At 38.1% G+C, this 25,792-nt stretch overlaps 1 long non-coding RNA gene across 1 annotated transcript; it reads left to right on the top strand.

Moving 5' to 3' along the window:
- The first annotated feature begins 3,836 nt into the window (after positions 1–3,836).
- LOC139877796 (uncharacterized) lies at positions 3,837–25,407 on the top strand. The gene is made up of 3 exons (XR_011768779.1): positions 3,837–4,112; positions 24,766–24,828; positions 24,928–25,407. It is a non-coding gene; the product is annotated as an uncharacterized lncRNA (long non-coding RNA).
- The last annotated feature ends 385 nt before the right edge of the window (positions 25,408–25,792 follow it).

Here is a 25,792-nt window from a genome sequence, read left to right on the forward strand (position 1 = left end):
ACAGAACTCCATCAAATAAATCTCATAAATCTAAGTATTATTAACAGTCATGTGGAAACAAAAATTAAAAAAGGAAAGAAGTCAAATGAAAAACCATTTAGTTAACTGTAACTGGAAAATAACATAAAACTTGTACGTAGCATTCATATATCACTTATTTATTATGCATCTCCGTATCTAACCTCAATAAGAACGGTTTCCAAATATGACAGAAAAATAATTCTGCTATCCTTCAGCGTATCCGTTAGGTGATACAAAAAAAACAACACTTAATGTGGTCCGACTCCATATCAGTTTCAATCAAGGAGCGCCCTTCAGCCATCGTCACCTCCGTTTCATATTGATGGAGCAACACATTAATCGACATGGCTACAAGTTTTGATAGCAGCTCATTACCTGTATTTGCATATTCAGACAGAAACCTAATGAAACATAATATAAAAACTGGGCCAACACAAATATTTTCCATAAGTTAACCACACAACATTCACCTTACTAATACCATCAACGAATGAACACTTGGAGTTTATAAATTTGTAACAAAGACTACATAAGAAGTTGTAATTCCTATTGTAAAGCAGCACGTGATATATCACATATACATATAAGTATAAAGATTATTTTAAGCCATCACAAATATTAAACATAGAAAGCATGATATATCACAATAGCAGTAGCAATGTAGCATATTTACATGCGAATAGCAGTAGCAACTAAACATAAAAAAAACTGCTATATTGTTAAGTATTATACTTACAACAATAGTACAAGACGGATGACAATAGTTGCACCTAATGGGTTGCAATTCATATCTTACCATGCCAACTTGATAAGCCACAATTTAAGTTAACATAAACCAACGTGGAAAATATTGGGTACAAAACATATCCTGGCAACAGAAAAGTTCACAAACTCAAACCCTAGTTCGACCATAAAGCATACGTATTGAAAAAGAGACAATAAAAAATATTGTAAGAACCAACTTAGCCAATTTCAACAGATTGAAAACCCTAAATTTTGTCATCGCAAAAGGGTACAATTTTTATGCCAGAAAAACATAAGACACCGATAGCCACAACCGCAAATCGTCAAATTAAGTAACAAAACAACCATATCAAAACATACCGATCAAACTGATTGCAGTCGGCGATGCCATTGAAACGACTTCAACCGTCAATCGATCCTTGGAAAACTGTCACAAAGCTAAAGAACCGCATATATGCGCATCATCGATGAATGATTATCACTTGATGCTCGATTAATGAAAGTCGATTAAATCAGTCGTTGTCCACGAACCCTAATTTTTTATATGAAAGTCGATTATCAGTTGATCCTTTTATTGTTCGGTTCTTTTCCAGAAAATAATTGGGATAAGATGGTGGGAAAAAGCCCGCCACTCAATTAGATTAGATGCAGTATTAAAAAAATTTGGTGTTGTAGTAAAATTATAAATTGAAACAAAATTTCTTAACATGAGATAAAAATTATATACACACTCACAAAAAAATACACAATTTAAAAAAAAAAATAACGGTCACATGTATTTTTTCTATACAATTCATATTATTAGGCCTTTTTACACATGTATTTCTTCTTATTTAGGGTACAGGGTTTATGGTTTAGAGTTTAGAGTCTATGGTTTAGGGTATAGGGGTTTTAGGGTTTATGGTTTAAAGTTTAAGGTTTATAGTTTATGATTTATGGTCTAGGGTTTTTTTTGGGAAAAGGGCCCAACACTCGGCAAAATATATTAGAAAAAAATTACAAATGTTTAAACTTTTGTAGGCTTACCTAAGGGATTTTAATGGACATCCCACACAAAAGCAACTACTACTAGGGTTTGGGGTTTAGGGCCTAGGATTTATGGTCTAGAGTTTAGGGTTTATGGTTTAGGTTTTAAGGTTTATGATTTAGGGTATAGGGTATAAGGTTTAGGGTTTATGGTTTAAAGTTTAGGGTTTAGGGTTCATGGTTTAGGGTTTAGGGTTTAGGGTTCATGGTTTTAGGTTCAGGGTTTTAGGTTTTGGGTTTATGGTTCAGGGTTCAGGGTTTAGGGTTTAGGGTTTAGGGTGTAGGGTTTAAGGTCCAGGGTTCGGGGTTTAGGGTTCAGGGATATAGGGTTTAGGTTGGGGGTTGCGGGTTTAGGGTTTTAAATTTAGGGTATAAGGTTTAGGGTGTAGGGTTTAGGGTTTAGGGCTCATGGTTTTGGATTCAGGGTTTTGGATTTAGGGTTCAGGGTTTAAGGTTTAAGGTTTATGGTAAATGGTTTAGGGCTTAGGCTGTATGGTTTATGATTTAGGGTTTACAATTTATGGATTTGGGATTAGGGTATAGGGTTTGTGTTTTAGGGTTTAGAGTTTAGGGTTTATGGTTTAGGGTTTAGAGTTTAGGGTTTGGGGTTTAAGGTTTAAGACCATCTTAATGATGAGGATAAGCTTAACGCGTATTGGACGAGCTTAAATCTTATCGAAATAGTTTATATGATTAGCGGACGATCATAAATAATATCCAAAGACCTTTGCCTAATTGAAAATAATTTAAACTAAACTCTCTCTCGCTATACTAAAAAGCTCTCTACCTAAAATTTAAAAAAACTCTAACCCTCCTCCTCCGGCCACCGGTGGTTAGGCTTCCTTTTTTACTTCCTTTTTGTTTTTCTATCCTTTGGCTTTGTTCTGATTGTTTTGGTTCTTCTTTGGTGTTTCCGGCTCACGACAACAGGCTCCCTCTCTGCACTGTCTACAGGCGGCGACTACCGTGATTTACTCCGGTAGTTTGTAGATCTGGTGGTAGGGATGGTTGTTTGGGTGGTAGTGGGGTTGGTACTCGTCGAAGATGGACTGATTGCGCGTCAACTGGCGTTCTTGTTTCCACCAGAGACAGGGCGTCATATTTCAAGTTTGGTTGGGTTTCAATACGATGGTAGTTCGCCGGATCTGACGTTTGTTGGCTCAAACTCACCAGAGTTTGCTATTGGTTTACACCTAGACCCACACACTTACTTATGTCTCTGATGTTAGTGTGTCACCATTTTCTTTGGTTTTCCGGTGAGACTATCAGGTGGTAGATCCCCGTGTCTCTGCCGAGGTTCTCCGGCTCTTCTCTTTCCAGGTCCTCCTTCTCCGCTTCCTGCCTTCTACCTTGGTGAAGGTATGGTGTGGCTCAAGGATGCGTGGCATCCTAGTTTGTGGTTTTCTGTTTTCCGGTGCAGACAACGTTCACTACGGCCGGAACAGCTGCATTATTCTTCATCTTGGTTTGGTCACGGTGTGGGGTTTGGTTGCTTGGTGTTATGAGATGATTTGGTGATTACTTGCTGTGATTTACTTTCGGTTTTGTTGGATTTACGAGTCTCGAGTTTCTCCTGGTTTTGGTTGTTCATAGGAGATGGAGTTTTTGGTAGGATGGAAGTTAGGCACTATGGTGTGTTTACGGGTTGTTTGATTTTCACAGATTGTATTGTAATTGTGTGTACGTGTGTAGTGGTACAATTGTTTATTGTAATGGTTTGGTGATTAGGGTCTAGGTCAATGCGTGTAGAACATATCGGTGCAGTGTTCAATCAGACATAGTTCTGAATCTTCTATCTTTTAGATCTTCTGATTTAAATTCGTGTTTTTTGTCAAAAAAAAAAAAAAAAAATTGAAAATAATTTTGTTTTGTTGTTTTATTGAAAAAATAAAATAAACAAACAAAATACCAAGAACATGTATGGTAAAACCAATTATTCCCCAAAATTTCAAGTCACCCGCCTTTTTATCCCCCCAAATATTTCGCCAAAAATTTAACCAATTATTTGAACTTCTTCCCATTATCTCACCAATCGACATCCTCTCTGTTGGTGTTTTTTTCTTTTTACCTTCCTCCCATTCTCTCATCAATCTGCAGAACGGACTTCACCCAAATATACACCCTTTTAAACCCTAATATCTTATTCTCTACCCATTTTCTCCGCTTCATCGATTCTCTACTAGGTCTCGGTGATTAAAAGTTCTTTTCTCCTTTTTTTAGATCGATTGAACATTTGGGTTTGTGACTAGCTTTTGATGGGATTTAACTCAAATCGTTGTCATCACTCTATGCCTAACGAATTGTTTAATCTTTTTCAACAGGTATTCGTTATGATTATTATTTTGTTTGCGTTATAAATGTGTTGGTATGTTGTTGTACCATATTTGCGATTTTATCATGTTGTCAATTAGATTGCAATTATTGTGTCTTTCTTGAAAATGGCTGATTTTAGTCACTTTTGTTTGTTTTTAAGTATCTAAATCCATTTGAAGGTTGTATATGTCAATCTGTTTATATGCCTATGACATGCTCGATAAAATGTCTGAATAAGTAGTGTTTACAGGTTTATCACTGCTACTCAACGCGATAGGTTATATGAAGTTTTATTGTTTTATTATTACGAAGTTTTTATGTCGTGTTGATGCAAATACAGAAGTAGTGTTTACAGCAATGTTTCCTCCCGGGCAGCGATGGGGGCGGGGTTATTGTCGCTTCATCCGCATAGTTGAAACGGGAGATGATCGCAAAGGATGGTTTAGTCCCCCTCGGTTGATTCCAATCGCTGTCCAAAAAGAAAAAGTCATTCTACTTTTATGTAAGATTAAAAGTCATATGAAAAATAGTTGGACTGCACTGTATGGGAGAGTTTACTTATGGTTCATGATCTCTATAGCCTGTTCATTATTAGCACTCTTCTAGATATTTAGGGTTAGTCAGTTTTTTTTTTCACTTTCATTTTCTTGTACTTGTTATGCTATTATTGAAGGTATTTCATATGCCCGAGAGACATATTAAATTAACGTGGCTAATATGTTTTGATCCAAGTCGGGTCATACCCAATAACAAGCTTACCGACACCTTAATTGTATTTTGATCTTAACGATTGGTTCGTTGATTAAATACGCGACACTTGAACTTTAAGAAAAATGGTTTTCTTAAATATTACTTGATGTGTATATATATATATATATATATATATATATATATATATATATATATATATATATATATATATATATATATATATATATATATATATATATATATATATATATATATAAATTATGGAATAATTTATATAATATGGATTTAATTATTTATAGGTTAAATAATTAATTATGTTATGTTGCATTTTATAAATTGGTTTTATAAAATAAAGTATACATAACAAATGGTATGGAATTTTATTAGTTTTATAAATAATGTAACATAATTTATAAAATGCAAGTTTGTAAAATTTGTTTTATAAAATTTAATTTTACTAAACAAATTTATAAAAGATGCAAGTTTATAAAATATGTCAAGTATTATTTTATAAAATGATGGGAGTGGCCTTGGAATTGGATGTAGCATGCTAAAGATTCCATCTTGGTCAAATACAATTCCCATTCCATATACATGCATGCTCCTTGACCAAAGAGAGAGACACATCACATTACACATCAAAAACAACTTGAAAATTCTGCTCAAAAGAGAGCTGTTGGCCGTGGCCTTTGAGGGTGCCAAAGGGATTCATTTTCAAGTTTTTCAAGCTCATTTCAAGTGTAAAGTAAATCCTAACCAAAAGCTAGGGTGTTGGTGCACAAGTTTGGGGTATAACAACTTGAGGTTTCATTGTTTTGGAGCTCCATTCATCATCATCATCTTCATCACTTATCAACAAGCTTGGAGTAGGTATAATCTCTTATCTTGCTTGTAGTTTGTAAGCATGTTTCACAACTTGATCCTAATTGGGATTTAACTTTAAATTGGTTAAAGTCATAACATGTTCTAATGGTAATTACATGCTTCCGCTTTTTAATTGATTGATAAATGGTTTTATGTATAATGGAACTTGTCTACCAAAAATGGTATCTAGAGCCGAAGCTGTTGAAATATGCTTCGAGATGGTTTTTGAACTCACCATAACTTTGCATTTTATGTACATGCATGATAATAAAATGCAAAAATTATTGGTTTTGGGTGGTTTGATGTCTTGGCCGAATTTGGAAGCTCCAAAAATTGGGTTTGGTTCCTCCATTTTGGTCATTTTGTTGTATGTTGAAGTTCACAATCAAGCCTTGGCCTTTTGTTTGAATGGTTGCATGTGTGGTTGAATTAATTCATTCATTTGGTATGTAATATTAATTCATTCATGTGGTTGTAATATTCATGTAATTTGGTGTGTAATAATTGTTCCTTTTGTTATGTAATTTATTTTATATTTGGTATGTAAAATAGATTAGGGTGTATTTTCATTTTCTAGACAAAATGTATTAGGATATATTTTGTAAAATGATGAAGATGATGAAGACTTGAAGAACACATGAAGAAGCATTTGGATGCAAGATTAAGTGGGAGGTTAAAACCTCCTACTTTGTGTTATAACCCCTTTACCGGTGGCATTTGTTTTCGGCTAAACAAATGTCTACCAAAAATGGCTTGATTGTGAACATATGATTTTGCATGCATGGTTGTTTTGTATGATTATGTGGATTGTATGTTTGTATGCTACAAGTTAATCACACAAGTTAACAACAAACTAAAATGGCAATTTAAATTGGTTAAAATTGACATTATTAACGACATGCAAAACGTCAATTTAAATGGTTTAATTAAAAACGGCTAAAAGGACATTAATAATTGGTTATTAAGAACATGATAAGGATCATACATATAAAATGGTTTATATCAAAGTAATAAAATTGGCTTTATTACATAACATGAAAATGGATTTTCAAATAAACCGTACACTAAATGCATGTTGGTGTATGGTGCATAAGTTTTCTCAAACTAGAATTAATGAAAACTTAAAATCCCTTATTAACAAGGCAATCAAGTTAAACGCCATCCTTTTTGTGGAAACACTTAGACGTATTAGGAAACTCTTGATGGGATAAAGGTCACCTAACCGTCATGAGCGAACTAATATGAATAAGGTACACTTCGCATACATGTGGGATAAAGGTCACCTAACCACTTGTATGTTAAGTCTACATGTTTACACAAGTAGGACGACTTGATTTGGGAATCATGAACTTAGGGTCACCGAAGCATGATGAACAAATAGGCGTTGATGGAATAAATATGCCATGCAAAAGGATTGCATGATCCCATAACTTAGAAGTTGCAAAAGGATTGCAATTGTCATATAATGACTACCTAGCTAAATCAAATAACGGGATAAAGGTCACCTAACCGAAATTTGATTTACCGTTGGATTCTAATATTTAATAAGTCAATTAAAATTTAAAAGGGTATTGAATGTTAAATTAAAATCGATACTTAAACGAACTTTGTTAATTTTGTAGATGGCCGCCAATAATAACAACAACATTCCAAACGCACCACTTAACCTAAACCATCTATCATTAAGGTCTCTCTTAGAGAAAGACAAACTCAACCATACCAACTTTATGGATTGGTTCCGCAATCTTCGGATTGTCCTCAAACAAGAGGATAAAATGTATGTGCTTGAGGACCCCATTCCCGATCAACCGGATGAGAATGATGTGGAGGCAATGGCCTCTTTCGATAAGTATTGCCACGACTCCCTTCAAGTCTCATGCTTAATGCTTGGGACTATGATACCCGAACTCCAAAAGGATTTCGAGCACCATAGTGCATACGACATGATAACGCAATTGAAGGAGATGTTCCTCCAACAAGCACGTGTCGAGCGCTTCGAAACGGTTCGGGCGCTACATGCTTGTCGTATGGACGATACCCAATCGGTTTCATCTTATGTACTTAAGATGAAAAGCCTTATTGATCGTGCTAACCGTCTTAACTTGAACATATCAAATGAGTTAGCCACCGATCTTATCCTTAACTCCCTATCAAAAAGGTTTGATCAATTTGTAATTAACTACAATATGAATGGGATGGATAAGAGCATAGGTGAGCTTCACGGTATGCTTAGAACGGCGGAAACTAGCATGGGTAAAAGGGCTTTACCCGTGTTAGCAATCGATCAAGGTGGGTCCAAAAGTAAGACCTCTAAGCCAAAGGTGGCTAAGAGAAAAGGACCCGCTCATCAAGGCAAAGGGAAGGGAAAGATGGTTACCTCAACCATCAACAAGGCTAAGAAACAAAAGGTAGCCGAGAAAGCAAACCCCAAGGAAGACCCATGTTTCGGTTGCGGTGAAATGGGTCATTGGAAACGAAACTGTCCGATCTATCTTAAGGAGTTGAAGGAGAAGAGGGATGCAGGGCAAACCTCAGGTAATATATATATGGTATATATAGAGCTTAGTATTACTTCTTCTAATACATGGGTATTAGACACTGGATGTGGAACTCACATTTGCAATTCATTGCAGGGGTTCAAAAGAAGTAGCAAGCAAACGGGAACATCAAGTCTCTACATGGGTAATGGAGCCAAAGTGCAAGTGAAGGCTCAAGGAGACTTTGTGTTAAAACTTCCAAGTGGCTTGGAACTTATTTTGAAAGATGTTTTGTATGCACCCGATTTATGTCGAAACATCATTTCCATTTCCCGTTTGAAACAATGTGGTTTTAATCTTAATTTTGTTAATGACGATATCCATATTTATTTAGATAATGTATTCTATTTCAAGGCTTCACCTTCAAATGGAATTTATGAATTGGTTCATGATGACACATCATCTAGTAGCTCAATGTACCATACAAGCACCAAGAAACTCAAAAGGGATTTGAGTGATTCCTACTTATGGCATTGTCGCCTTGGTCACATAAACAAGAACCGAATACATACACTTCAAAAGAATGGACTTTTGAAATCAAATGAAATGGATTCGTTTGAAGTATGTGAATCTTGTTTACAAGGCAAGATGACTAAAGCACCTTTCAAAGGGACCCATGAAAGGGCTAAAGATTTATTGGGATTAATACATTCGGATGTATGTGGACCCTTTAAACCCATGACTAGGAATGGTGAAAGATACTTTGTTACTTTCATTGATGACTTTAGTCGTTTCGGATATGTCTACTTATTAAGACATAAGGACGAAACGTTTGAAGCATTCAAAGAATATCAAAACGAAGTACAAAATCAACTCAATAGGACAATTAAGGTACTTCGTACCGATAGAGGAGGTGAATACCTAAGCGATGCCTTCCAAGATCATCTTAGGAGTTGTGGGATTATCTCACAACTTACTCCACCCGGAACACCCCAACTTAATGGAGTTTCCGAAAGGAGGAACCGAACCCTAATTGTAACGACCCTGGTTTTACCAACGTTATTTATTAATAATTATTATTATTAATACGCTTGATTAAACGAATGTATGTTATTACATTTACATGTTGCTTTAATTGCCCGTACTTGAACTTTAAATGCCCGAAACGTCTTTGTGACACCCGGAACTTGCACGAATAATATTTTAAGATATTATTTACATCCATGATTAATTTTATTAATCATTTTAATTAACTAAGGCTTTTAGTTAGTTACTTGGGCTTAACTTGGACTTTTATTGGATTACTTGCAACTTGGGCTTTAATTAGTTTAATGGACTCATGAATAAGACTCACAAGCCCACCCTACATCTTAGATGGGTTTATTAGCCCATGTCTTTCATAGTGTAAGTAATACTTACAACAATAACTAGCTAGTTTGTATATTTAGAATCTTGTTGCCTTATAATCCCCATGTAATCACCCATTTTAACCACACTTTTGAAGCTTTACTTGCAAGTGACCAAAGAACAAAGCCATCCACCCTCCCCCACCAAGAAAACCGTCGGCCTACTAGTGCATATGGGGAGTTTTGTTTCACTTTTCATTCATTTCTTCATTTTGTAATCTCTCATTCAAAACACACACTTACTAGTTTCCAATTTTCTCTCCATTCTCTCTTGTTCTTGTAAGTTAACTTGAAGTTTTTCTTCTTCTTTTTCCTTGTGAAAACCATGGCCTTCATCATCTTAATCATCATCATCTTTTGTTGTTTGTTACTTAATCTTGTTGTAGTTTAATTACTTGTTAGTTACTAGTTATTATTTACTTACTTACTTGTCTTTATTTACTAAGTTACAAGATCAAACTTTCTAGTTTTGATTCTTCATCTTTATCTTGTTATGACAAGAACATCAAGAACATAATCTATCTAGTTATGTTCTACATATTTTGTTTCAAAAGATTTAAAGTTTATAATCTTTATAATTGTTACTTGTGTTCTTGTTTGTTGTATGTTACTAGAATACCACCTTCATGGTTGGTTTAGGCTTATCATTTGTTTTCTTTATTTCTTATTGTTAGTTGCTTACTACACATTTGAACAAGGACATGAAACCAACAAGAGCTTACACTTTGGTGCAAGTATCATGGATCCAACACTTGGTTGTGATCTTTCTTAGTGTTCATGAACTTGTTCATAAACTTACATGTAACCTTGGTTCATCAAACACTTACAACACTTGCACTTGAGTTATGATGGTCAAACCTTGGCCAAAATGATGTTAACACATCAACGAGTTGTACACTTGAAGCTATACGCATCAAGGATGAGAACCGTGATGAACATCAAGCACCGAGACAACCGGAACTCTCCAAAACCCACTGTTCTGTCCAAAACCTACTGACCTGATGCTTCTGGAACAGACCAGTAGACCTGGGCTGTTCTAACCTTGATTTTTAGATAGAACTTTTCGAGTAGATAACTTTTCATATAGGACTCGTCTTAATCCGAGTTACGGTTTAGGATTTATGGCCCTCCGATCGTTACCATGTCCTTTAACGTTGTGCAGAAATTTCTGACCTACTCGCACTTAGACCGTCGCCACGGTCAAACCAAGACGAGTTTGCTTCTGTAAATTTTACCACACTTAAGGGACTCATAGACGGAGCCATGACCACTGGTCTCACCTTAATTCAGTAAGGGTAGAGGCCGTGGTGACTGACCGAAGTCAGCCTTTGTTTTAAACGACTTTCATAAACGAGTCTTACTTGTTACCTTTTGTTTAATGATGATTGATGATGACCCTTATGACCTTAATTACGTACTTGTAAACCTTTTGAGACGACTTATTGACTTAGTGCTATTTGACTTAGGTTGAGGACGTTTGGACCGTTACTTGCACACCACTTTCCGACTACTACCTTACCATTACTACTAATCATTGTGAGTTATAGCATTCCCTTTTTACTTTAACTTATTTTGGGAACTGAGAATGCATGCGGATTTTATGTTTTACATACTAGGCACGAGTACTTAAACTTTATATATGTGTGGGTTATATAACGGCAGAAACATTCCCTTTAGCTCGGTAACGTTTAATCATTGGTTTTTGAACCGTGAACGCGAATCTTAGATATGGATCCATAGGGTTTGACATCCCCACTCGGGCTAGTAGCGCTAGCATTTAACGAGTGTTTAATACTTCGAGGTTATACGCACTTGCCAAGTGCACTTTAAGGGGGTACATTAAACGTTAAGTTAGTTACCGGGTGCCCACGGTTAAGCATATACTTTTACATACTTTTGAAACGCTCGTTGTAGCACTGAAATCTCGTGGCCTACTTACATTACTGTTATACTTAAACTATAGCTCACCAACCTTTGTGTTGACCTTTTTAAGCATGTATTTTCTCAGGTGCTTGAAGTCGCTTCCGCTATCTTACTAGTCGTGCTGTAGAACCCGCTGCCTAGAGTTGTTATCGCATGACTACTTATGTTGCATTCAAACTTTTTACTTATGAATTTATGTTATGTAACGACCATTATGGTCACGTACACTTATTTAATGCTTCTACTTAGCGAAGCATACTTTTGATTTGTAAAACAATTGACGTATGTTATGACGTCACTTTTATTAATGAATGCAAACTCTGTTTTGAAAACGCATATAGTACTTAACCTTGTAATGATCCTGTAGTTGATGGTCCGTACATGATGATTTAGTACGGGGCGTCACATTTGGTATCAGAGCATTGGTTGTAGGGAATTAGGATGCATTAGTGAGTCTAAGACCGACCCGAGTAGGATTCACTAATAGGGCTAATCTACAACTTGTTAGTTTACTTGTTTCCGCTGAACTTACTGCATGCTGCTGCTTACTGTTACTGCTATATGCCGTATGCTACTACGTGATTTCACTACTGCATGCTATTACTTGCTTTCGATTGCATGCTAGTTTCGTACGATTACTGATATTGCCATGCTACTTATTGTTATACATGATTTAAACTGTTGGCCTATTATTTGCTTGCTTTATGACATACTGACATGGAAAATTTATTTTTCCTTGTTCAGATGTCGGACGTTCCACCTACTGACATCCCGAGCGGCTCAGGCCCCGTTGTTCCACCCACTGCTGCACCTGTTGCTGCTGCTGCTGCTGCCGACATTCCGGCCCCGACACCCACTGGCGACCCCGGCGCCTCTAGTTCTGGAGCTAGCTCTAGTGTGCCTATCCCGGCGTCTTCTTCCAGACCCCTGAGACAACTGGCTCGCATTGGTGGCATGGAGATCCCCGCGGAGTTCGGGGAAGGACCCTTCCGTAATCACTGGCGCACACCTTGCCGACGCACTGCCGACGGCCGCTTAGCCGTGATTACGCCAGGCCGACACCGACAGATGTTGGCCGCTTTCGGATATGTTGAGCCACCCGCGCCACCACCGCATGATTCAGACGACGGTTCTTCCACCGATGCTTCTTCAGACGACACCTCATCTGACGACTCCAGTGATGAGGAGGATCCCGCTGACCGACCGATTCAGGCACCTTCTACCCCGCCGAAGAAGCGGTATCGCTTCGCTGGCATAATTCCTGGTCGTACTGTCACTGACGCTTATGGTCGGCGTCGTAGGATCACTGCTCGTAAACGGCTGGTGCCGTACCCCGCCGACCCACTGATATTACCGTCTCCACCCAGAGCCGGACCATCCACTTCAGCACCACCGGCTCCACCTGCACCGCCAGCACCACCTGCCCCATCACCTTCCTCTAATGAGGAAATGAGGCGGGAGATTGAGATTCTCCAGACTCGAGTTACTGAGCTCGAGGAGCAGATGACTCATGTTTTGGACATCTTGTACCCACCATCGCCGTAGGACTTTGTACTAGATTCTGTATTGTAATTTCTTTTGTAATTTCATATTTCACCTATGTAATGTACGAACTTATTGTAATGTATGAACTTATTATCATTAATGAATGGAATTTGTGTTGTTACTTTGTGCGCAAGTGTTCTATTTACGTTATCATCTCATGGTTTTGTGGTACCTATATCTGCTTGCGTTATTTAATCAACATGTGTTGTGCTGTTTTCATGTTGGTTGTTATATACTATATTATTATTATTTGCATAATGGATTTTGACTTGAGTCAAAATGTTTGTATAGAACATCATGGCCAACGGGAGATCTATCCCCACCGCGGCACAAATTGAGGAAATGATTAACGAGCGAGTCGCTGCTGCACTAGCTGAAAGACAACCCCAAGTTCCACCACCACCGCCTGTCAATCCACCTGTCGTCCGAGATGGGTGTACTTACAAGGAATTCCAAAACTGCAAGCCACACTACTTCAGTGGCACTGAGGGACCCGTCGGTCTCACCAGATGGTTCGAAAAGTTGGAATCGGTATTCAGGGTTAGCAATTGTTCTGAGGCTAACAAAACGAAATTTGCATCTTGCACGCTGTCTGATGGCGCGCTCACATGGTGGAATACCATGGCCCAAGCGAAAGGAATTGATGAGGCGTATGCTACGCCTTGGGAAGAATTTAAATGTGCTATGATCGAGGAATACTGTCCGAGAACCGAGATTCAAAAGATGGAAATCGAATTTATGCAATTGAAAACCGTAGGGAACGACCTTAACAGCTACAACCGTAGGTTTTTGGAATTGGCTCTTATGTGTCCAACCATGGTCACCCCCGAATTTAAGCGTTTGGAGAAATACTTCTCGGGACTTCCTAAGTCCATCAAGGGTAATGTTACCTCATCCAAGCCACCAAGTGTTCCCGAAGCAATGCGCATGGCGCATACTCTCTTGAATCAAATCATCCTTGACGAGCCGGAGAAGGCTAAGTTTGAAACTGTTAGTGGTGAAAAGAGGAAATGGGACAACAACCACAACAACAACAGGGGTAGGAACTATGATCAAAACCCGGCAAAACGACATGAAGGGTTCAGGCAAAACAACAACATGCACAACAACAACACCAACCCCAACAACAACAACCGCACCAATCCGAACTACAAAGGAACCCTACCACAATGCAATAGGTGCTACAAGCACCACACTGGGTATTGCAATGTTATCTGTGAGAAGTGCCAACGATCTGGACATGTTGGCAAGGATTGCAAGGTTACCACTTTGAATGTGAAGCCAAACCACAACAACAATGGGCCTAAGAAGTGTTACGAATGTGGAAAGACGGGCCATTTCAGAAACGAGTGTCCTAACAAGCGTAAGGATGGCGGACCACCACGTGCTAGAGCCTTCAATGTTAATGCAAGGGACGCTCGCGACAACCCCGACTTGGTGACAGGTATATTCAAGATCAACAATCTTTTAGCTTCTGTCCTATTTGATACTGGTGCCGATAGAAGCTATGTGTGTAGACATTTTTGTGATAAGTTAGATTGGTCGTTAGTTCCTTTGAAGGAAAGTATGCTTGTCGAGGTAGCCAATGGAAAACTTGAAAAAGTTGACCATATTAGTCGTGGAGCTATTATCAACATAGCTGGTGCAGATTTCGAAATTGATTTGATACCTATCAAACTGGGAAGTTTTGACGCGATCGTCGGTATGGATTGGTTGAGCAAGATAAAGGCCGATGTTATCTGTGGAGATAAAGCACTTCGCATACCACAAGGAGATGGCGAACCACTGGTTATCTATGGAGAGAGATGTACCTCGAAGTTGAACCTCATTAGTTGCGTGAAAGCGCAAAAGATTATGAAGAAGGGACGCTTTGCTGTCCTAGCACATGTGAAAGCGGTAGAAACTGAGGTGAAGAACGTGAACGATGTGCGTATTGTGAACGAGTTTTCCGATGTCTTTCCCGAAGAACTGCCTGGATTACCGCCACCGAGGGCAGTAGAGTTTCAGATTGACTTAGTGCCAGGAGCTGCACCTGTAGCTCGCGCACCTTATAGACTCGCACCCTCCGAGATGCAAGAATTACAGAGTCAACTACAAGAGCTATTAGATCGAGGGTTTATCCAACCAAGCTTCTCGCCTTGGGGCGCACCTGTGTTGTTTGTAAAGAAGAAGGATGGATCCTTCCGTATGTGTATCGACTACCGTGAACTCAACAAATTGACTATCAAGAATCGATATCCTCTTCCACGAATCGATGATCTTTTTGATCAACTACAAGGATCGAGCGTTTATTCAAAGATCGATTTGCGATCCGGATATCACCAGCTGAGGGTGAAGGAAAGTGACGTGATGAAAACTGCATTCAGGACCCGTTATGGTCATTATGAGTTCCTCGTGATGCCATTCGGTTTGACAAATGCCCCTGCCGTGTTCATGGATCTCATGAATCGTGTCTGCAAGCCTTACTTGGATAAGTTTGTTATCGTCTTCATAGATGATATCCTCATCTACTCTAAGAGCGAAGAAGAACATGAACAACACCTTCGGCTTGTGCTTGAACTCTTAAGACAAGAGCAACTTTACGCCAAATTCTCCAAGTGCGAATTTTGGTTGAAGGAAGTACAGTTTTTGGGTCATGTTGTGAGCGACCAGGGTATCAAAGTTGATCCCGCCAAGATTGAAGCCATCAGCAAGTGGGAGACCCCCACTACTCCAACGCATATTCGTCAATTTCTAGGTCTCGCCGGTTATTATCGAAGGTTTATCGAAGGATTTTCTCTGATTGCGCGTCCTTTGACCGCACTGACTCACAAGGGCAAGAAGTTCATTTGGGAACCCACACACGAATCAGCATTCCAAATTTTGAAGAAGAAGTTAACCTCCGCACCTATTCTATCGCTTCCCGAAGGCAGTGACGATTTCGTTGTTTATTGTGATGCGTCGAAGAGTGGTTTTGGTTGTGTACTGATGCAACGATCAAAGGTTATTGCCTATGCCTCCCGCCAATTGAAGATTCACGAGCGGAACTACACTACACATGATCTTGAACTTGGAGCCGTTGTCTTTGCACTCAAATTGTGGAGACATTATTTGTATGGAACTAAGAGCACTATCTTCACCGATCACAAGAGTCTCCAGCACATCTTCGATCAGAAGCAATTGAATATGAGACAGCGTCGATGGATCGAGACGCTCAACGACTACGATTGTGAACTCCGTTATCACCCTGGCAAGGCCAATGTTGTAGCTGACGCTTTAAGCCGAAAGGAGAGGACGGCACCTCTCCGTGTTAGGGCTCTGAACATCACCATCCACTCGAACCTCAACAACCAGATCAGAGTAGCCCAAGTTGAGGCTCTCAAGGAGGAGAACATATCTCACGAGCATTTGAACATACTTGTCTCTCGATTCGAGGATAGAGAGTCTGGACTCCGATGTTATGCCGGAAGAATTTGGGTACCTTACTATGGAGATCTACGAAGCCTGATACTTGATGAAGCACACAAATCGAGATATTCGATTCACCCCGGTGCAGGTAAGATGTACCAAGACCTTAAAGAACAGTATTGGTGGCCGAATCTTAAGAAGGACGTTGCGACTTATGTTGGTAAGTGTTTGACTTGCTCGAAGGTTAAAGCCGAACATCAGAGACCTTCTGGGTTACTTCAACAGCCGGAAATCCCACAATGGAAGTGGGAAAGGATCACAATGGATTTCATTACTAAGCTGCCGAAGACGGTGGGCGGATGCGATACTATTTGGGTTATTGTTGACCGCCTCACCAAATCTGCACACTTCCTAGCGATGAAGGAAACTGATACAATGGAAAGACTTGCTCAGCTGTACATCAAAGAGGTTGTATCTCGTCATGGTGTACCTTTATCAATCATCTCCGATCGCGATCCCCGTTTTGCTTCCAGATTTTGGCGTTCTTTGCAAGAAGCCATGGGAACTCGTCTTGACATGAGTACTGCTTATCATCCTCAGACTGACGGGCAAGGTGAACGAACGATTCAGACCTTGGAGGACATGCTGCGTGCATGTGTCATTGATTTTGGAAAGGCCTGGGAAAGGCATTTGCCACTCGCCGAATTCTCGTACAATAACAGTTATCACTCAAGCATTAATGCTGCACCTTTTGAAGCATTGTATGGTCGTAAGTGCCGATCTCCTATTTGTTGGGCCGAAGTAGGCGAAAAGCAAATCACCGGACCCGAGGTAGTTCACGAAACCACGGAGAAGATTGCTCAAATCCAAGCTAGACTTAAGACTGCCCGTGATCGCCAAAAGAGCTATGCCGATCTTAAACGGAAAGACTTTGAATTTAATGTTGGTGATCGTGTAATGTTGAAGGTTGCACCTTGGAAAGGTGTGATCCGTTTTGGAAAACGTGGAAAGTTGAACCCACGATACATTGGTCCTTTCGAAATCTTGGAACGTGTTGGACCAGTTGCTTACCGTTTGGATCTACCAGCACAATTGAGCTCAGTTCATCCTACCTTCCATGTGTCAAACTTGAAGAAGTGTCTTGCTGCACCCGAACTCATCATACCATTGGAAGAACTTACTATTGATGACAAACTCCACTTTGTGGAGGAACCTGTTGAGATTATGGATCGTGAGATCAAAACTTTGAAACGCAACAAGATTCCGATTGTACGAGTACGATGGAATGCCAAACGAGGACCTGAGTTTACTTGGGAACGAGAGGATCAAATGATGCGAAAGTATCCTCATCTTTTCCCGACTCCTCCATCTACTTCAGCTTAAATTTCGGGACGAAATTTTCTTTAACAGGTGGGTAATGTAACGACCCTGGTTTTACCAACGTTATTTATTAATAATTATTATTATTAATACGCTTGATTAAACGAATGTATGTTATTACATTTACATGTTGCTTTAATTGCCCGTACTTGAACTTTAAATGCCCGAAACGTCTTTGTGACACCCGGAACTTGCACGAATAATATTTTAAGATATTATTTACATCCATGATTAATTTTATTAATCATTTTAATTAACTAAGGCTTTTAGTTAGTTACTTGGACTTAACTTGGACTTTTATTGGATTACTTGCAACTTGGGCTTTAATTAGTTTAATGGACTCATGAATAAGACTCACAAGCCCACCCTACATCTTAGATGGGTTTATTAGCCCATGTCTTTCATAGTGTAAGTAATACTTACAACAATAACTAGCTAGTTTGTATATTTAGAATCTTGTTGCCTTATAATCCCCATGTAATCACCCATTTTAACCACACTTTTGAAGCTTTACTTGCAAGTGACCAAAGAACAAAGCCATCCACCCTCCCCCACCAAGAAAACCGTCGGCCTACTAGTGCATATGGGGAGTTTTGTTTCACTTTTCATTCATTTCTTCATTTTGTAATCTCTCATTCAAAACACACACTTACTAGTTTCCAATTTTCTCTCCATTCTCTCTTGTTCTTGTAAGTTAACTTGAAGTTTTTCTTCTTCTTTTTCCTTGTGAAAACCATGGCCTTCATCATCTTAATCATCATCATCTTTTGTTGTTTGTTACTTAATCTTGTTGTAGTTTAATTACTTGTTAGTTACTAGTTATTATTTACTTACTTACTTGTCTTTATTTACTAAGTTACAAGATCAAACTTTCTAGTTTTGATTCTTCATCTTTATCTTGTTATGACAAGAACATCAAGAACATAATCTATCTAGTTATGTTCTACATATTTTGTTTCAAAAGATTTAAAGTTTATAATCTTTATAATTGTTACTTGTGTTCTTGTTTGTTGTATGTTACTAGAATACCACCTTCATGGTTGGTTTAGGCTTATCATTCGTTTTCTTTATTTCTTATTGTTAGTTGCTTACTACACATTTGAACAAGGACATGAAACCAACAAGAGCTTACACTTTGGTGCAAGTATCATGGATCCAACACTTGGTTGTGATCTTTCTTAGTGTTCATGAACTTGTTCATAAACTTACATGTAACCTTGGTTCATCAAACACTTACAACACTTGCACTTGAGTTATGATGGTCAAACCTTGGCCAAAATGATGTTAACACATCAACGAGTTGTACACTTGAAGCTATACGCATCAAGGATGAGAACCGTGATGAACATCAAGCACCGAGACAACCGGAACTCTCCAAAACCCACTGTTCTGTCCAAAACCTACTGACCTGATGCTTCTGGAACAGACCAGTAGACCTGGGCTGTTCTAACCTTGATTTTTAGATAGAACTTTTCGAGTAGATAACTTTTCATATAGGACTCGTCTTAATCCGAGTTACGGTTTAGGATTTATGGCCCTCCGATCGTTACCATGTCCTTTAACGTTGTGCAGAAATTTCTGACCTACTCGCACTTAGACCGTCGCCACGGTCAAACCAAGACGAGTTTGCTTCTGTAAATTTTACCACACTTAAGGGACTCATAGACGGAGCCATGACCACTGGTCTCACCTTAATTCAGTAAGGGTAGAGGCCGTGGTGACTGACCGAAGTCAGCCTTTGTTTTAAACGACTTTCATAAACGAGTCTTACTTGTTACCTTTTGTTGAATGATGATTGATGATGACCCTTATGACCTTAATTACGTACTTGTAAACCTTTTGAGACGACTTATTGACTTAGTGCTATTTGACTTAGGTTGAGGACGTTTGGACCGTTACTTGCACACCACTTTCCGACTACTACCTTACCATTACTACTAATCATTGTGAGTTATAGCATTCCCTTTTTACTTTAACTTATTTTGGGAACTGAGAATGCATGCGGATTTTATGTTTTACATACTAGGCACGAGTACTTAAACTTTATATATGTGTGGGTTATATAACGGCAGAAACATTCCCTTTAGCTCGGTAACGTTTAATCATTGGTTTTTGAACCGTGAACGCGAATCTTAGATATGGATCCATAGGGTTTGACATCCCCACTCGGGCTAGTAGCGCTAGCATTTAACGAGTGTTTAATACTTCGAGGTTATACGCACTTGCCAAGTGCACTTTAAGGGGGTACATTAAACGTTAAGTTAGTTACCGGGTGCCCACGGTTAAGCATATACTTTTACATACTTTTGAAACGCTCGTTGTAGCACTGAAATCTCGTGGCCTACTTACATTACTGTTATACTTAAACTATAGCTCACCAACCTTTGTGTTGACCTTTTTAAGCATGTATTTTCTCAGGTGCTTGAAGTCGCTTCCGCTATCTTACTAGTCGTGCTGTAGAACCCGCTGCCTAGAGTTGTTATCGCATGACTACTTATGTTGCATTCAAACTTTTTACTTATGAATTTATGTTATGTAACGACCATTATGGTCACGTACACTTATTTAATGCTTCTACTTAGCGAAGCATACTTTTGATTTGTAAAACAATTGACGTATGTTATGACGTCACTTTTATTAATGAATGCAAACTCTGTTTTGAAAACGCATATAGTACTTAACCTTGTAATGATCCTGTAGTTGATGGTCCGTACATGATGATTTAGTACGGGGCGTCACACTAATGGATATGGTTCGATCTATGATGGCAAGAAGCTCGTTGCCTCTATCATTTTGGGGTTATTGTCTAAGCTCCGCGGCTCGTATTTTAAATATGGCCCCAACCAAGAAAGTGGAACGAACTCCTCACGAGATGTGGTTTGGTAAACCTCCATCTCTATCATACTTAAAGGTATGGGGATGTGAAGCTTATCCTAAGCGTTACGTCCCTAATAAGTTGAATGCTCGATCCACGAAGTGTATCTTCATAGGATATCCCAAGGATGATATGGGATACTATTTCTATGATCCATCCGAGCAGAATGTATTTGTTGCTCGGAAGGCGGAATTCCTTGAAACTAAGTTCCTAATGGAAGGAAACAGTGAAAGGAAGATAGATCTTGAAGAGGTTCAAGATCAAGTAGATGATACACAATTGGTTGACACTAGCACTCAACATGAAAATGTTGAAAGTGATCAAATGGATGATCAAAATACACAAGGCATTCGTAGATCTGGTAGGATTAGCAATCCTCCTGAGAGATATGGGTTTCTCATAGATGGTTGCTATACGGTTGATTTGGATGAACCAACAAACTACCAAGATGCTTTATCAAGGATTGATAAAGATAAATGGCAGGAAGCCATGAACGCTGAGATGCAATCCATGTATGAAAACCAAGTGTGGGAACTTGTTGAGCAACCTCCTAGCTCTAAGCTAGTTGATTGCAAATGGCTTTTCAAAATGAAAACCGACATACATGGAAACTTGGATACATATAAAGCCAGACTTGTTGCAAAAGGTTTCACTCAAACTCAAGGGGTTGATTATGATGAAACTTTCTCGCCTGTGGCAATGCTAAAGTCTATTAGGATATTATTTGCCATTGCTGCTCACTACGACTATGAAATATGGCAAATGGATGTCAAAACCGCTTTCCTAAATGGATATCTTATGGAAGATGTCTATATGGTCCAGCCTGAAGGTTTTGTTGATCCAAAATATCCTAAAAGTGTATGCAAGTTAAAGAAGTCAATCTACGGATTGAAACAAGCATCTAGAATGTGGAATCATCGTTTTAATGAGGAAGCCGAGAAATTTGGCTTCATTAAAAATGGTGATGAAGCTTGTGTATATAAGAAAGCTAGTGGGAGCACTATCATGTTCCTTGTACTATATGTGGATGATATATTATTATTTGGGAATGATATTACCACAATGCAAGGAGTCAAAACTTGGCTGAAGAGTTGCTTCTCCATTAAGGATCTTGGAGATGCACAATACATATTGGGGATAGGGATCTATAGGAATAGATCCAAGAGATTGATAGGTTTAAGTCAAAGTACATACATTGATAAAATCTTGAAAAGGTTCAAGATGGAAAACTCTAAGAGAGGTTTGGTACCTATTCAAAAAGGAACCGTTCTCAGTTCATCTCAGTGTCCTACCACGAAAGATGAACAAGAGAGAATGAAGAAAGTCCCATACGCATCTGCTATTGGGTCTATCATGTATGCAATGATATGTACTAGACCGGATGTGTCATGCGCTCTAAGCTTGACAAGTAGATACCAGAATAACCCAGGAAATAGTCATTGGATTGCTGTTAAAAGCATATTGAAATACCTTAGGAGGACTAAGGATATGTTTCTAATATATGGGTCTGGTGAGGAGGAACTCGCTGTAAAAGGTTACGTGGATGCGAGTTTCCAAACTGATCGAGATGACTCTCGATCACAATCCGGTTATGTCTTCATGTTAAATGGTGGTGCGGTCTCTTGGAAGAGTTCGAAACAGGAGGTTGTTGCGTTATCCACTACAGAGTCGGAGTACATTGCCGCCTCACTGGCAGCTCAGGAAGCTGCATGGATGAAGAAATTCATCGACGACTTAGGAGTGGTCCCTTCCATTCAGGACCCTCTTGAGATCTTTTGTGACAACGAGGGTGCGATTGCTCAAATCAAGGAACCTCGTGCTCATCAAAAGACTCGTCACATTGAGCGGAGATTCAACTACATCAGGGATGAGGTTGAAAAGGGAAAGATATGTATTCACAAAGTTCACACAGATCAAAATGTTGCGGATCCACTCACGAAGCTTTTACATGGGCCAAAGCATGAGGGACATGTTTGTGCATTAGGGCTTCGGTATTCTAGTGATTGGAATTGATCTATTTTATGTATTGTATTGGAACGAATTAGTTCAAACTCATTAATATAATTATGGTATTAATTTATTTATGAGTCATGTTCAAATTTTGCATATTTTATCCAAGAATAAACTATTATTCTGAATTCCGTAGTTGATCACATTTGTGGGAACAAGTGTGAGGTCTAGACTATTATGAACTTGGATTGGTTAGCATTCAAATGGTGAATGTGGGGCAAGGTTGCGACCAAGGTTCATAGATATTTGTGGGAAACAAATATTGGAAGACCCGCTCTCAAGAATTACTGTATAGAGCCTTTGTGGTTGATCACATGTAATCTTGAGTAAAGGCGAATATCATTGTATCCTCTGACCTGAGATACATATTGGGTTCGGATATTCACCAAGTATTGTGCCTTGATTCTTTCCTTCGCTATTCTGAAATATGGTAGTACATAAGGAAGAACTCAGGTATATTACAAAGTGTATATCTAGGACGTATGTAGTCAAGATGGAATTTGTCCCTCTTATTCGTTGAGAGTCAGATGTCTAAGGCCTGAAAAGTTAAATCTATAAGAGAGTGATCACTCTGTATCTCCTGGATTTAACATGACATCTAGGACGAAAGGAAATAATGAAAGATTCACCTAATCATATTCGAGATGGGAACTCGAAAGGGATGATGTTATTGAATGGCACAAAGTCATAACATATTAGGGGTGATGGACGGTGTGTTAGGCTGTATCCATCACTTGCATTAATTTCTTATGTTTCTCGTGCAAGTGGGAGATTGAAGGTATTTCATATGCCCGAGAGACATATTAAATTAACGTGGCTAATATGTTTTGATCCAAGTCGGGTCATACTCAATAACAAGCTTACCGACACCTTAATTGTATTTTGATCTTAACGATTGGTTCGTTGATTAAATACGCGACACTTGAACTTTAAGAAAAATGGTTTTCTTAAATATTACTTGATGTGTATATATATATATATATATATATATATATATATATATATATATATATATATATATATATATATATATAAATTATGGAATAATTTATATAATATGGATTTAATTATTTATAGGTTAAATAATTAATTATGTTATGTTGCATTTTATAAATTGGTTTTATAAAATAAAGTATACATAACAAATGGTATGGAATTTTATTAGTTTTATAAATAATGTAACATAATTTATAAAATGCAAGTTTGTAAAATTTGTTTTATAAAATTTAATTTTACTAAACAAATTTATAAAAGATGCAAGTTTATAAAATATGTCAAGTATTATTTTATAAAATGATGGGAGTGGCCTTGGAATTGGATGTAGCATGCTAAAGATTCCATCTTGGTCAAATACAATTCCCATTCCATATACATGCATGCTCCTTGACCAAAGAGAGAGACACATCACATTACACATCAAAAACAACTTGAAAATTCTGCTCAAAAGAGAGCTGTTGGCCGTGGCCTTTGAGGGTGCCAAAGGGATTCATTTTCAAGTTTTTCAAGCTCATTTCAAGTGTAAAGTAAATCCTAACCAAAAGCTAGGGTGTTGGTGCACAAGTTTGGGGTATAACAACTTGAGGTTTCATTGTTTTGGAGCTCCATTCATCATCATCATCTTCATCACTTATCAACAAGCTTGGAGTAGGTATAATCTCTTATCTTGCTTGTAGTTTGTAAGCATGTTTCACAACTTGATCCTAATTGGGATTTAACTTTAAATTGGTTAAAGTCATAACATGTTCTAATGGTAATTACATGCTTCCGCTTTTTAATTGATTGATAAATGGTTTTATGTATAATGGAACTTGTTAAATCCCAACAATTATGATTGTTGATATTTCTGGTTGGCTTTTGTACACCATTTAATATATAATTCCATATCTAGTAATGCCATCGCCCATCAGTATTTTTGTTATTTTATAATAAATTCCAAGTGGCATGGTCAATTTGGATCGAAATGTGTTCGAATAGGAAGATGTTGCTAAAACTTCAAAGATACCTGTTTTTACATGTTACAACTGTCATTTCTCTCAATAAGTTTATCTTACTTTATTGGTTTGATATGTGAGATTGTTTTCAGGCAATTATTACTGTTGGAAAGCAAGAAGGTGTAAAAGGGTACTGGAAGGGTAACCTTGCTCAGGTGTCGTACTCCGCTCACTTCGTATTTTAGCATTCTGTCATCGATTAGTCCTCTTATTTATTTATTTATTATTATTATATTTTTTATACATTGCTGCAGCCTGCAGGTGATACGTATTCTCCCATACAGTGCAGTCCAACTATTTGCATATTGAGTCAATATCTCAGGCGCTGAAATGACTTTTAACGTGTATGGGACCGTTAATATTGGAGGTGTGTATTAACTAGATATCCTGTTTATGGATCTTTATGTGGAGGTGTTGTACCAAACTTTTAACAAATGCTGAATAAAGGTTACAGACAACATAGAACAACAGGTGTTGTACCTTTCAACATTTTAAACTCTACTCGCTGTATAAACTATTACTTGAGAATTAGCAGCTGGAAAGGCTCACCAAAGAAGTTTGTGCAATAACAATCACAAATTTTGAGATATAAATATTTAACTAGCTAGGTAAAAAAATGCATCTTCAGCTATTTTATTATATGCAGTTTGCAAATACTACATATTCACCATAATTCATATAGTTACTGCAATCGTTGGCGTTTCTATCATCTTCAGCGTCATCTGATACTTTTTTACTGAAGTAAGTTTCCATATCTGTTTTGTTACCAAAAGTGTTATTTTAATTTTTACTAAAGTAACTAGTTTTTTTTACTGAAGTAACTAGTTTGATACAATTAAGACGTTACTTGTTAAACTTGTGGGACATGTCATCATACCCATGATCTTTGCTGTTACCATCTAGAGGCACATGTCGTCTATATGTATTTAATTTCGAGACAAGTTTGAGTGGATACAAATCTCCACTTGGTTTGCATACAAGTTTAAGTAGATTTGAATACAGGTCTGTATTGGATGTATCCAAATCTTCTCATACAAATCTCTAATTTAGTTTGACTTTTGATTATTTAGTTTTAGAATGCAGGTTGCCACCATTGTGCCAACCCTTCAATATGCTGCA

Source organism: Rutidosis leptorrhynchoides, chromosome 11 (assembly GCF_046630445.1).
Source record: "Rutidosis leptorrhynchoides isolate AG116_Rl617_1_P2 chromosome 11, CSIRO_AGI_Rlap_v1, whole genome shotgun sequence".
NCBI classification, from domain to species: domain Eukaryota; kingdom Viridiplantae; phylum Streptophyta; class Magnoliopsida; order Asterales; family Asteraceae; genus Rutidosis; species Rutidosis leptorrhynchoides.